The sequence below is a fragment of the Bos javanicus genome, chromosome 22 (genome assembly GCF_032452875.1).
Source record: "Bos javanicus breed banteng chromosome 22, ARS-OSU_banteng_1.0, whole genome shotgun sequence".
NCBI lineage: Eukaryota > Metazoa > Chordata > Mammalia > Artiodactyla > Bovidae > Bos > Bos javanicus.
In genome coordinates, this window is record NC_083889.1 from 16,065,964 (window position 1) to 16,079,656 (window position 13,693).

The following is a 13,693-nucleotide window of genomic DNA, read 5'->3' on the forward strand; positions in this document are numbered from 1 at the left end:
AGAAATTATTCCTAGATTCAGATTGCCTCATCACCTTCAGAATGATAATGGACCTTCATTTGTAGCAAAGATGACCCAGTTTTCTCGGGCTTTAGGAACTAAAAACCATCTCCAGTGGGAGAGAGGTTTAAGAGGGAGGGGACACATGTATACCTATGGCTGATTCATGTCGTTTGACAGAAAACAACAAAATTCTGTAAGGCAATTATCCTTCAATCTCCATTCATTCTGAAGACCTCAGGAAAAGTGCAATGGACTAATGATACTCTAAAGAAAACCTTGGGCAAATTCTGTCAGGAAACATCAGAGTTGTGGTATTACCTGCTGCCAATTGTCCTTTTAAGGGTCAGGGCAGCCTGTAAAACAACCACTAAGTTAATAAGCCCTTTTGAAATAACATATAGAAGACCATTCCTTACTCTGGACATGCTAACTGATCCAGAAACCCAGGCTCATCTTAAATACATTATAAACCTAGGCCAGGTCCAGAGGGCTACATAAGAATATGGCAACAGCTTGGGCTGGCGGACCTCGAGGAGCACGGATGGGGGCCGCATCGCACCAGGAGATGGTGGCAGCGGTGGCCCTGAGCGGCGCCAAGCGGAGCCTTCGGGCCGAGCTGAAGCAGCGTCTGCGGGCGCTGAGGAGCGGCTGCGCCAGTCCCACCTCTTGGCCCAGAAGGTGTTTACTCATAGTGAATGTCAAAAGTCCAAAAGAGTGTCCATCTTTCTGAGCATGCCAGATGAAATTGAGACAGAGGAGATCATCAAGGACATTTTCCGACAAGGCAAAACCTGCTTTATCCCGCGGTACCAGTTGCAGAGCAATCACATGGATATGGTGAAGTTAGTATCACCAGAGGAAATCGCATCACTGCCCAGAACTTCCTGGAACATTCAGCAGCCCAGTGAGGATGAGGTTCTGGAGGAGGCCTTGTCAACAGGGGGACTTGACCTCATCTTCGTGCCTGGTCTCGGGTTCAACAAACAGAGTAACCATTTGGGATGGGGCAAGGGCTACTATGACGCCTACCTGAAGCGCTGTCTGCAGTCCCAGGACGTGAAACCCTACACCCTGGCCTTGGTTTTCAAAGAGCAGATCTGCCTCCAGGTCCCGGTGGATGAGAACGATGTGAAGGTAGACGAAGTGCTTTACGAAGACTCGTGAGCACCTTTGGCTCTGACGACCGCAGCTGAATAATCAAGGTTTTGTGCCAGAAAAAGTCGAATATGTGTATTTTCTCTTTGTCAGAAATTAGTGGAAATTGCACACTAATGTGAATATGGGCTACATTGTTTTTAACGTAAGATACACCTAACATGAAACCAGTTTTAAAAATCAATAGCTGTGTGTGTGATAGAACATTGATTAAAACGGAGGCTATCACCATGTGATTTTCAATTTAACTTTCTGGCCTTAATGTCCCAGGTTGGTCTGTCTGCTTGGTGGTGGTGGTGGTGGTTTAGTTGCTCAGTCAAGCCTGACTCTTGGCGATCCCATGGACTATAGCCTGCCATGCTCCTCTGTCTATGGGATTCTCCAGGCAAGAATACTGGGGTGGATTGCCATTACCTCCTCTTGACCCAGGGACTGGACCCAGGTCTCTCACATCACAGGCAGATTTTTTACCACTTGAGCCGTTAGGGAATCCCTGGTTCTGCTTTGAAGTGTAAGTTGAACATTTATGAGGCGCTGTGCTCCAACTCAGAGTGTGAGGGGAAAGGAAATTTATGGGGAATGGACACTGTCATGAAGTCCTATCAGGGGTCTGGGTCAGTCTGGCAGGCACACAGAGACCCAGCAATTACTAAATGACTTGGAGTTTGCTTTGCATTCAAAGTTCCCCAAGAATATTCTCCCCTTTCATCATGGCTTCACTTACTCAACTGGAAATTATGTCTGACGCTTTCTAACATTTGATGGACAACAGACTGAAACCTTTTATGATTTAAATATTTAAATCTGGCTAATGTGTTCCCATCTATGCTGTTCTGGGTGTCAGTCACTGATGAGTTTAAGATCTGGTGTCTTAAAAGGATGCATTTTAATCAGTTCTAATGAGATGGATGAAACTAGAGCCTATTATACAGAGTGAAGTAAGTCAGAAAGAAAAACACCAATATAGTATAATAACACATATAGATGGAATTTAGAAAGATGGTAACGATGACCCTATATGCGAGACAGCAAAAGAGACACAGATATAAAGAACAGACTTTTGGACTCTGTGGGAGAAGGTAAGGGTGGAATGATTTGAGAGAATAGCATTGAAACATGTATATTACGATATGTGAAATAGATCACCAGTCCAAGTTTGATGCATGAAGCAGGGCACTCAAAGCCAGTGCACTGGGACAACCCTGAGGGATGGGATGGGGAGGAGGTGGGAGGGGGTTCAGGATGGGGGACACATGTACGCCCTTAGCTGATTCACATCAATGTATGGCAAAAACCACCACAATATTATAAAGTAATTAGCCTCCAATTAAAATAAATAAGTAAATAAAAAAAAAGAATATGGCAACAGAGTACAGCCCTCTCCAGATGACACTCCCAGTCACTCTGGTGTAAAGTGAGTGACTCACTTACTTTTAAAGACCTGGAAAAATGAGTCACCTGGCAACCAGCTACTCCCAAAATGGAAGAGTCCTTATCAAGTTGTGCTGAGCACCCTTACAGCAGTTGAACTCCAGGGAATCACCAGCTGGGTTCATCTGTCCAGGATTAAACCTGTCTCCACTGATATGTTACAGGAACCTGAAGACCCACCTTCTAACCATCCCTGTGAATTTGCCCCTCCCTCCAAGTCTCCCTGGGATCTAGAGGACACAGGACAGCCTGAAAATTCCAGGTGGATGAGTGAGCCTCGCCATGAATTGAAGCTCTTCCTCAGAAAGAACAAAAAGACTTGGCAGACCCTAGGCTAAGTACCCATAGCCACTTGTCTTCCTTTCTGCCTCCCAGTATTCCAATCCACTTACAGAATAACTGATATGCTCTGGTAAATTCAGATAACTGTTGTCTTCTTTGCTCTCTCCTTTGCTCTCAGAATTTACTAAACTTCTCTGCCTATGCTGAGTGATTCAAATATGACCCTACTATGAAGTTACTAATTGCCTTAGCTTTTCTACACTTCTTTTCCTTATCCGCAGGATGGATAGACAACTCCCTGGTTCACACTGCCCAAACTCCTGTGTCCTCCACTCAGAATGCTGGATCCATCATAGACCACAGTTACCCACTTGTCCATTCTGTAAGGAATTTTAGCCAAGTTCCTGAGGGAAAATGGTCTTCTACCAGAGACTCAAGGTTCAGAACGGTAATGTACAGAATTAGATTTTTTTAAATTTTCCTATTGAAGAAAATTCAAACGTCTCTTGCCTAACCCTCCCCTTAGCAACAGAAGAATATTAAGTCAAACTGGGAGGATGAAGAACTGACATTAACGTACCCCAGCACTTTGTAATGGCACGTCCCCCCACCCTGCAAGCCAGAACTCCAATTACCTATTTGTGCGGATCCACGTAGGAGAAGCAGATACCAGGATGGAAGCGAATGGAAGGACTTGAGCTTGTAGCTGGAGAATATTTCCATAACAACAAAACTGGTTGGCTAGGCTTTAAAACCTTGGGCAAGTTAGTCAATTGTGCCCCGCCAGGTTACATTTTCGTCTGTCAGGTAGATAAAAAACCAGGAGCCACTAATTGCCTACCCAAAACTCCATGCCCACACAGTGCATGCTGGGAACCCTGATTATGCCTTTCTCAATCCACTCCTTAAATGAATCCAAGCACTGAGCAAGTTCATTAAAACTGTACACTCAATTAACTCAAGATTTACCTGGTGGCATCCCAGGCAGAGATGCCTATTTCTCTGGGTATGCCTTGTTACCATGGTGGGGAGTAGCTGCCCACCAATATGTCTATGAAACTTGTCTGGGATGCCACCAGTACTGCTAACTCTCTTACTAATTTACCAAGGTCTCTAGATTCACTGGCCAAGTTGGGTGTGTGCAACCAACCGGCCCTGGATTATCTGTTGGTAAAACAAAAAGGGGTATGTACGTACAGTCACCAATACTTTTTATTTAGCTGTGCTGGGTCTTAGTTGCAGCATTCAAGATCTTTGTTGACTGCTCTGGGTCTTAGTTGTGGCATGTGGTATCTTTAGTTGCGACATGTGGGATCTAGTTCCCTGACCAGGGATCAAACCCAGGCCCCATGCATTGCTAGCACAGAGTCTTAACCACTGGACCACCAGGGAAGTCCCACCTTATTGCATGTACATTACCACCTCTTGCCAGGTAGGCAGTGAGAAAACTTGACAATAGGCTACCTTGAATCAGCAGACAATTAGCCACCAATCCTGGATATTCAGTTTGGGCAGGGAAATTGAAAACCGGTTCTCTAACTTGTTCTCCTGGATCCCACAAGGTATTAAAAACTTTCTGGCAGGAGGTTTCCATTTTCTTACAACCATCTTCACTTCAGCCATACTGATTTATGTTATATTTTACCTAATGCTTTGCTGTCTTCTATACTGTTGCAAATCTAAGACCTTTCAGTCCAAGGAGGAGGCCTGGGCCCAACAGGTTCAAACTCCATTTTAGGAAAAGAGAAATATACTAAATTTTAAGCCTGAGATTAACAAAAATGTGCTGACCTTGTATTATCGCACTTCATCTTCCCAATAAAGATTTCTTAGAGTCTACACATCTCAAGAGGAACTTAAGGCAGGAGATAGATGGGCATCACCCCCCGCCTCCAACCAGGGTAAGCAATTTGAGTTGGTTACCTGCACACAGAAATTCCAAAATATCAATATCAGGACAATCAAGAGAGGAGACTCGGCCCTGCCCAGATAAGAGACCACATTTTCCTCATTTATTGATGTCAAAGAGACCTTCCAGACTAGAAAGCTCCTCAGAAGTCAAAAGGGGAGTGATGCTAAGCCACCCATAGTCCTCTTTGGTGGAATGCATCTTGGCTAAGAGGGTGTGTGCACACTTGGGAGGATCTTGAGATTTTAAATACAGACTCAGAATGAGGTAAATCAAAATTAAAACCCAGAAGAAATGCCTCATATAAGTGATTTAAAACTATCACCAGGGCATAAGTCTCACTGAATCTGCCCATGTGTCTATACATACATACTTATACACTTTTCCTCCTAATAAACACTTCATTTGTATCACTACTTTTATCTTTGTGGGAATTTCTTCTCTGCAAAGTCAAAGGGCCAGGGCCTTGTCACTGGCCACTGGTCTAGTAGCTAGAATTCAGCACTCTTGCTGCCATGACCTGACTTCAATCTCTAGCCGAGAAATGAAACACTGCTTCAAGCTGCTGCAGGCCAAGGCCACTTAAGATCAGTGATGGTTTGCATGCTTAGTCCATCTTACTCAGAAACTCAAAACCAGGTTTAGGAAGTTATCCTAGGGAAATAATGAAAGATATATGCTAAGAATGTATACTCAAGGATTTTCATCATAGCAGTGCTTACAATAGCTATATACTCTGTTGATCTTTGCATGCAACAGAATCTCGTTGTTTTAACTTAAATCTGACTGATTTAATCAGAAAACACATTTTTTAAAGGGATATTTAGTGGCTTTAAAAAATGCCAAGGAGGACGAGAAACTAGCCTCAAGAGGCTGTGGAGTACAAAAAATGACCAAATTCAAGCCAGTGATGACTGGCCCCTAGCACTATTGTACACTAGTCCTAATCACTGCCAATCATATTTTTTCCATTAATACTCCCAGAAACCTGATCTTTCTTCCTCTGCCACAAACACCAAGGACAATTTGATAGGGACAGAATGAAGTGAAAAAATAGGTGATTAAATAATCTCACTAGGGCATTGTAAGTAAAAAAAATATGGGAGACCCTCTGTAAGTTAATGATTACTCAAGAAAGCAGGTTTGCTTAACCACAAAACCATGTGACAGAAGTGCAAGACATGCCCCCAAACAATAAAACAATGGTAGCATGAGACTCACATCCAGCCCAGTGAGCTTAGTAAGTTACTGATCCCTAGGACATACTCTCTGCACACATTAAAAACAGTTATTTGTGGACCTAGCTTGACCATGCAGGGGCAAGAAAACTCCCCTGCTCAACCTAGGGGAGGAGCTGATGATGAAAACATGACATCTACTCCAGAAAGACAAAGAAGGTCTTCTCCCCTTACCCACTTTGCCTTTGATTAAATAACTGTAGCCCACTAAGTTCTCAGGGCACAGTATTTCTCACCTACCTTCCTGTCGCCTCACAAGCATCCTATTCTAATGAATCACTTCTTACCTCCCACTTTGCTGTCACTGGATTCTTATTTGCACTGAGACATAAAGAACTACAGTCCTGGAACTCTTCAGAGGCCCCCTGAAATGATACCAGTTGGTTTCAAACTCTCTGCTATTGCTACTTGTTTGTATCCCTCTGACCCATTCACAGTGTCCCTTTGCTATAAAACTCCCACAAGGCCACTGAGGCTTTGCGTTTTTCAATTTCTTTTTACTAATACAAGATAGCTGGGCACTAAAGTATGTAACAAAGGTGATAAAGGCAGTAGGAATTTAGAGGAGAGGGACACTCCAGAGAACATGAGTTGTAGGAGACAGGCTTTTTATAGAAGGTATGGGCAGAGCTGGGTCTTCAAGTAAAACCTCAGAAAGAGGTATCAGTCAACGACTGCTGCACAACTCAACTGAGCATCAACAAAGCATCCTTGAAGAATATTTCTCTCTCATAGACTTACAGGGCTTCCCAGGTGTCTCAGTGGTAAAGAATCCGCCTGCCAATGTCGGAGCTGCAGGAGACAAGGTTCAATCCCTGGGTCAGAAAGATGCCCTAGAGGAGAAGTGGCAACTCATTCCCATGTTCCTCCTCATTACAGAGGAGCCTGGCGGGCTACCACTGAGCAACTGAGTACACAAAGTCATGGACTTAAAGCCAAGTGGGGGAGTTCCGCTTCTGATTTTAATTTCACCCTCTCCACAATTTCCCTAAATTCCTGTGGTTTACATCCTCACCTTTCTGAAAGTTTTCAACCCGGCAGCATACATTGTTTGCAGTTACATCAACCTGGCTTCACTGGTTCACACAATACATCTACTCATGTCAAGTATTTGGGGATTTAGCTGCACTTCACCAAGGATTTGAAAGACGATGTGACAGGGTCAGGTCTTGGAACACACGGCCTTCAGCCACCCTGCTAGCTATTCCCTCTTTCTCACTCTCTACCATTCATCTCCACTTCTTCCAAACCCAAATCAACTCACAAATCCTTTTTCTTTCACAGACTATTCTATTCTCACCCAGGCCCCTCAGGGTCTCACCTGTTTCCCAATGACTTTAAAAAGCAGTTCTTTCAAACACATCCAGGGCTTTCTGCAGAAGAACATTTGGCAAATCATGGGTTCTTTCCAAGCAACCATAATTATATGTTTTTCATCTTATCCTTCCAATCAGTTATTCTTTTCCAGTTCTTCTTACTTGAGAATAACTAGACATGCAACAAGCAAATGATCTGTGGAAAATTTAACCTACTTAAAAGGGGAAGAAATGAGATGTGGCTACCTATGTATTATCCCTTGAAGAAGCTTATAAAAGTATAGCCCCAGTAGCCAGGATGCTCTGAGGAGAACCCCATTGGGGAGAACAATGGCTAAAAATAGTACTTGACCTTGGGTATCTGAAAGGAAAAGGATGAAAAATGTTGACCAAAGAGTTTAAAGTGTCTTTGAAGAAAAAAGAAAAGCACACCCACTTTTTAAACCTGCACGGAAGTCACCTTCTGCACTTTCTGGAAAGGAAAAGCTATTCAACCAGTGTACGCTGACAGATAGACATGACCTTCAAAATAGGCGAGGGGCAGCCCTCCATATACCAAGTGGATGGTAAAGGTAACAGGGCAGCAAGAGAGAATCTCAGATAGCCCAAACACTGGAGAGATCACAAAGTCAATGAACAGATCAGGAGGCAGAGATATCATCATGGGATCAAACCTAAAAAGGTCAGCAGTCACCATCAGCAAAGAAATAGATGTCAGATGGGCTGCAGGTTCTGGAATGGATGACATTTGTGGGAACTAAATGTTCCCATGGAGAAGGCAATGGCAAGCCACTCCAGTACTGTTGCCTAGAAAATTCCATGGATGGAGGAGCCTGGAAGGCTGCAGTCCATGGGGTCGCTACAAGTCGGACGTGACTGAGCGACTTCACTTTCACTTTTCACTTTCACACAATGGAGAAGGCAATGGCAACCCACTCCAGTGTTCTTGCCTGGAGAATCCCAGGGACAGCAGAGCCTGGTGGGCTGCCATCTATGGGGTCACACAGAGTTGGACACGACTGAAGTGACTTAGCAAGCAAATGTTCCCAGAAGGGAATGATGGAGGAAGAATCCCATTACATCTTACTACAAGTGTGTTCACCCATACCAGCACTCTAGCTACCTTGTGATGAAGAGTCTTCTTTAGTGAGAGGAAATGGATGACTCTGAGAGAGGTTTCTCCTTGGCTCTCACACTCCCCAACTGCTGTCTTCCTCTGATCATTACCTTGGGTTTCTCCCCTTGTTCTGAATGAGTTAAGGGCTCCGCAACTGCTAGGAACTGTGAAGAGCTCAGAAAAGAATGAGACCATAACTATCCAAGCAATCCAGAACCTAGTCAAGGAAATGGGCTAATAAAACATGTTGGGAGGAACGAGATGGTGGAGGATTAGGTGGATGTGGAGTACATGTCTCTCCACAGATACATCAGGAATACACCTTCAGACACAGAAGTGCACACAGGGCACCAGCTGAGGGCAGACAGGAGTACCTGACTAGTGGAAAAGAATACACAGAACCGTGGAAAATTGAGTAGGATGAAGGAACTAGGGGTAAAACACGAGTGTCAGTAGGACTGGACCTGCCCTCGGTGGTGGGTGGGGCGGGGGCGGGGGAGGATGGAAGCAGGGGTCTGATCCCGACACCAGGGCAATTATCTGAATCAGAGGAGAAACATTTAAGGCTGAGAGTGAGACAGCTGATCTGTGGCAGTCAAATAGAATGAGAATCAGACAGTCCTTGCCACAGCCATACATACCCTGGACAGGGTCGCAGGTCCCCTGGAAGGCACAGTGACTGGGAGCTGGACTTCAGGGATTGTGGAGCAATCCCAGGGCGAGGGCTGCTGTTGACTGCAGAGACATGGACCAAGGGGATGTGAGCAAGGAGATTGTGGTGGGAAATGCCTGTGGAGGAAAGCCAGGCAGCCGAGGAAGCAAGGCGATACTGCTGAGTCACGTGTAGGGGGTAAAGCCATCACTATAGACTATTTCTCCCCACACACCAGCATCTCGGCAGCTGGACAATAGAGAGGCTGGCCCATCAAACGCCTGACTCACTGAACTACAGAGTGGGACCCCACCCAGGGTGCCACTTTAAATGCCTGATGCACCAATCTACAGAGTAGAACCTCAGCCAAGGGGACCCCTCTAAGTGCCTGACACACCAAACAACAGAGAAGGACCCCAGGCGAAGGAACCTTCTAAGTGCCTGAATGGGCAGAGCTACGGAGAAAAAGTGGCCAAAGAGACCCTCTGATCGCCAGCTACAAGAGGCTCAGAAAAAGACTCTGAGAGGGCCATAACTCCTGCAGTGAAGCAGTCCATGTCTCTACACACTTGGCGCTGCCAAGGGTCCCACAAGCCAAGCAGCTGTGCTACCTTCACGCTCAACTGTCACTGGATCAGAGCTGCCACAACCTTCCCACCAGCTATACAAGCTGCAGATTAAATCCACACAATCAACAATGCACACTCTCTGTCTATGGAATATATAAAAGGACATTGAGAGCTCTCACAAAAATCTTGCATCTATGCATGCAAGGTTGCTTCAGTCGTGTCCAACTCTTTGTGACCCTGTAGACTGTGGCCTGCCAGGCTTCTCCGTCAGGGGGCTTCTCCAGGCAAGATTACTGGAGCGTACTGGCCAATACTGGTTGCCATACTCTTCTAGAGCACTATATTTCCTGCTACCCTAGCCGCCAACTCCCCTGAGTACCTGCTGCTGCCAGAGCCCCTGTGACCCAAGCAGCTGCCCCACCTCCACACCTGGCCCTCACAGGGGCAAACCCAAGCAAGCCCTCCAGGGAAGCCTCAGGAGCAAACCCCAGTGGATGACCCACATGCAGGGGTGGAAATAAAACTACAGTTGAAACCCAGGGGCAGTGTGACTGAGGAAGAAGACCCAAAACCTTCCCACCAGCTATACAAGCTGCAGATTAAATCCACATGATAACTATGCAGACTCTGTGTCTATGGAATATATTAAAGATCATTGAGAGATCCCACAAAAGAGAACGCACTAGTTCTGATAGCTGGGGACATTGGAAGCAAGAACACACAGGAGAAGGACCAGATTAGAATCTGAGCTGCCCCCACAGCAGGTCCAGAGATCAGCAGTGTTGGAGGGCATCCTATGGAGGTGAAGTAGACTGCAACTCCTAGAGATGGAAAGGACTCTGACAGCAGTGACTCAAGAAAAGCATTTATTATTCTTATGGTTTGATTTGTTCTGTAGATTCTTTTGGATTTTTTTTTCTTTTTTCTTTCCCCCTCTGCTGTAGTTGTCAATTTTATTGGCACTATGAAATCTAATTAAGCTTTTGAGCTTTTTTTTTTCTCCTCAGTCACATTTTTTATTGTTGTTATAAACCTCTGCCTCGGGCTTTTGCAATTCTGTGGAGTTTTCCTTTTTTTTTTTTTAATTCTCTTTAATTTTAATTTTCAATTTTTAAACCTATGATTTTTTTTAATACATTTATTCCTTTGTTTGCTTTTCCTACTGCTCTTTTCCCCTTGCAGTTAATCTTCAATGTACATAAGTCTTCTTTATATACCTCTATTTAACTTTGCATATCTATTCGTTCTCTCTTTTCTTTCCTCTCAACATATGTGTTAGTTTTGTTTTCATTACTCTGTTCCCCAATTGGCACCTTACTTTAGTTTTGTTTTCCAGTTTGTGCTTTAGATAGTTTTGTTTTTAACTGGTAGATATAATTTTGGTTTCCTTTGTTTGCTGGGTCAATCTATTGTACTTTATTTTTGTTGGACTGTTTTGATTTTGCTTAAGGGTGTATAAGTATATGTGTATATTCAGTCACACTTTTTATTTTTATTATAATCCTCTGCCTCTATGTTGGGCTTTTGCAATTCTATGGAGTTTTCCTTTTTTCTTTCTTCTTCCTTTTTTCCCCCTCTTTCTTATATTTTTAATTTTTTAAACATTATTTTTCCTACATTTATTCCTTTGTTTGCCTTTCCTACTGTTCTTTTCCCCTTTCAGTTAATCTTTAATGTATATAAATCTTCTTCATCTACCTCTGTTTAACTTTGCATGTCTATTCTTTCTTTCTTTCCTTTCCTCTCAACATAAGTGTTAGTTTTGTTTTCATTGTTTTCTTCCCCACTTGACACCTTGCTTTAGTTTTGTCTTCCAGTTTGTGCTTTAGTTTTGTTCTTAAATGGTAAATATAATTTTTGATTTCCTTTGTTCACCGGGTCAATCTATTGTACTTTATTTTTGTTGGACTGTTTTGACTTTGTTCACATGTGTATATTTATATGTGTATATTCCATTATTTTAATTACTCTTTGCCTGATTTTGTAACTGCCATTTGTCTGGGGTTCCTCTTTGGTTTCTTGTTCTTGAGTATTTGTTTTAATCTCACTTAATGCCATAACAAACCACTTGTGGAATCTGTGTTCCTGACCAGGGATCAAGTCCTGAACCTTGAGAGTGGGAGCACTGACTCCAAGACCCTAGACTTTCAGAGAACTAACCCTAGGGAGCATCAAATAGTGAGAACCTACACAAAGGAAACTACTTGAATCCAAGATCCAGCATCACCCAACCACCAGTAGCACCCTGTGCAGGATACCTCATTTAAACAACAAACAAAACAAAAATACAAACCCTATCATCAGCAGACAGGATTACCCCCTCACTCAGCCTTGCCCACCAAAGGAAAATCAAACAACAACAACAACAAAACAAAACTTAGCACAAATCTCACCCTATACAAAGCTTACACAAATCACTGGACTAATCTTAGGAGGGCAAAGGAAGAAAGAATTCAACTTTGAAGCCTGGAAAAAGGAGACCTCAAACACATAAGTTAAAAAAGAAAGAAAGAAAAGGCAGAGAAATACTACACAAATGAAGGAACAAACTAGAAACACAAAAGTCCAAATAAATGAAGAGGAAATAGGCAAATTACCTGAAAAAGAATTCAGAATAGTAACAGTAAAGATGATCAAAAACCTTGAAAACAAAATTGAGAAAATGCAAGAATCAATTAACAAAGACCTAGAAGAATTAAAGAATAAACACACAGAGACAAACATCACAATTACTGAAATTAAAAATACTCTAGAAGGAATCAATAGCAAAATATCTGAAGCAGAAGAACAAATCAGTGAGTTGGAAGATAAAATGGTGGAAATAACTTCTAAAGAGCAGAATAAAGTAAAAAGAATGAAAAGAACTGAGGATAGTCTCAGAGACCTCTGGGACAATATCAAACACACCAACATTTGCATTATAGGGGTCCCAGAAGAAGAAGAGAAAAAGAAAGGGTATGAGAAAAATTTTTAAGAGAGTATAGTTGAAAATTTCCCCAACATGGAAAAGGAAATAGTCAATCAAGTCCAAGAGGCACAAAGAGTCCCATACAAGATAAACCCAAGGAGAAACATGCCATAGACACATACTAATCAAACTAACAAAGACTAAACACAAAGAAAGAATATTAAAAACCACAAGGGAGAAGCAAGTAACATATAGGGAAACCCCATATATTTAACAGCTTATTTTTTAACAGAAACTCTGCAAGCCAGAAGGGAATGGAAGGATATATTTAAAGTACTGAAAGGGAAAAATCTACAACCAAGATTACTGTCCCCAGCAAGGAGCTCATTCAAAACTGATGAAGGGAAAAAAGGCTTCTCTGATAAGCAAAAGTTAAGAGAATTCAGTACCACCAAACCAGCTTTACAACAAATGTTAAAGGGACTTACATAGTCAAGAAATACAAGAGAAGAAAAAAGATCTAAAAAAATCAACCCCAAATAATTAAGAAAATGGCAATAGTAACATACATATCAATAATTACATTAAATGTAAATGGACTAAATGCTCCAACTAAAAGACACAGACTGGCTGGATGGATACAAAAACAAGATCCATATATATGCTCTCTACAAGAAACCCACGTCAGACCTAAAGACACATGTAGATTGAAAGTGAGAGGATGGAAAAATATTTTCCATGAAAATGGGAAGCAAAAGAAAGCTGGAGTAGCAATTCTCATATCAGACAAAATAGACCTTAAAATAAAGATTACAAGAGATAAGGAAGGACACTACATAATGATCAAGGGATTAATTCAAGAGGAAGACATAACAATTGTAAATATCTATGCACCCAACACGGAGAAGGAAATGGCAACCCACTCCAGTGTTCTTGCCTGGAGAATCCCAGGGATGGGGGAGCCTGGTGGGCTGCTGTCTCTGGGGTCGCACAGAGTCGGACACGACTGAAGCAACTTAGCAGCATGCACCCAACATAGAAGCACCTCAATGCATAAGACAAACACTAACAGACATAAAAGGAGAAATTTACAGTAACACAATAATAGTAGGA

General features: G+C 42.8%; 1 pseudogene; it reads left to right on the forward strand.

Moving 5' to 3' along the window:
• The first annotated feature begins 544 nt into the window (after positions 1 to 544).
• On the forward strand, positions 545 to 1,460 carry LOC133235659 (5-formyltetrahydrofolate cyclo-ligase-like; annotated as a pseudogene).
• Positions 1,461 to 13,693: the final 12,233 nt, after the last annotated feature.